General features: G+C 44.2%; 1 pseudogene; it reads left to right on the forward strand.

The window, feature by feature from the left end:
* The first annotated feature begins 161 nt into the window (after positions 1-161).
* The window catches only part of LOC101581440, a 6,405-nt pseudogene continuing 4,949 nt past the window's right edge, over positions 162-1,617 (forward strand).

Here is a 1,617-nt window from a genome sequence, read left to right on the forward strand (position 1 = left end):
TTTCTTTGATCTTTTTTTTTTCCAGGGGGGCACTTCCATTGAAAACAGTTTTATATACGTTTAAATATGCAGGTAGTTATATAGCTTCATGATTGTGGTTGATGTAATTTATCAATGGGCTAATTTAAATAAAGGTAAAAGATTGAATAGGGAATATAGTGCTTGATGGACCAGAGCAGATGGAGTTGCAAGAAGGAAAGGCAGGCAGCAAACTCTGCTAGTATTATTTGTCCAAGATTGAAGAACTCCAGCTGATTGTGAATAATAAGAGAACCTTCGGAGGCTACAGGCACAGACGAGTGAGCTAAATACAAAAGTTCGCCTATTGCGGGAAGAGCTGCAGGTGCTGCAGAACAGGTCTCCAATGTGAGTGAAGTAGTCTGAGCCATGGATAAGAAGAAAGCATTGGTCAAGGTGCACCCTGAGGGCAAGTTCATGGTAGATGTGGACAAGAACATCGACATCAATTACATAACACCAAAATGCCCACTGGCCTAAGAAATGACAGCTACACTCTGTCTGAGATCCTCCTCAACAAGGTAGACCCTCTGGGGTTACTCATGATGGTGGAAAAGGTGCCAGATCTACGAGGTGATTGATGGACTGGAAAAGTGGCTCAAGGAGATCAAAGAAGTGATCGAGCTACCCATGAAGCACCCTGAACTCTTCAAAGCTCTGGGCATTGTGTAGCCGAAGGAGGTGCTATTGTATGGACCCCCAGGAACGGGGAAGACACTGCTGACCTGCGCTGTGGCTCATCACAGAGACTGTACCTTTATTCATGTCTCTGGCTCAGAATTGATACAGAAGTTCATCAGGAAAGGGGCAAGGATGGTGCAGGAGCTGTTTGTCATGGCCCGGAAACACACACCCTCCATCAAGGACACACGTCCTTGTCCTTGCCAGGCAGTCGTTCTCCATCATCTTCACGGATGAGATCAACACCATTGGCTCCTCCTGGCTGGAGGGGGCCTCTGGAGGGGATAGTGAGGTGCAGCGCACAATGCTGGAGCTGCTCAACCAGCTAGATGGCTTTAAAGCCACCAAGAATATCAAAGTTATCGTTGCTACTAATAGGATTGATATCCTGGATTCTGCACTGCTTCGCCCAGGGCGCATTGACAGAAAAATTGAGTTCCCGGCCCCCAATGAGAAGGCCCAGCTGGACATTTTGAAAATCCATTCCCAGAAAATGAATCTGACCCGAGGGATCAACTTGAGAAAAATTGCTGAACTGAAGCTGGGAGCATCAGGAACTGAGGTTAAGGGCGTACTCACAGAGGCTGGCATGTATGCACTATGGAAACGGTGAGTCCATGTCACCCAGGAAGACTTTGAGATGGCTGTAGCCAAGGTCATGCAGAGGACAGTGAGAAGAACATGTTCATCAAAAATTGTGGAAGTAAAAAAAAAAAAAAAAAAAAAAAACTGTGGAAGGGAGAGGATGTCTTTCTCACGTATCCTTCCAATAAAGATCTGTGCAATAAAATAAATAAATAAATGCAAAAGATTTCTTCAAAGTCAATGATATATTTCTACTCTACTCAGGTTATTTGTCAACCACAATGATATAAAAATGGGTTTTATAAATATAATGTCTATTGCTGTCTACGTGTA

Source organism: Octodon degus, unplaced genomic scaffold, assembly GCF_000260255.1.
Source record: "Octodon degus isolate 3935 unplaced genomic scaffold, OctDeg1.0 scaffold00080, whole genome shotgun sequence".
NCBI lineage: Eukaryota > Metazoa > Chordata > Mammalia > Rodentia > Octodontidae > Octodon > Octodon degus.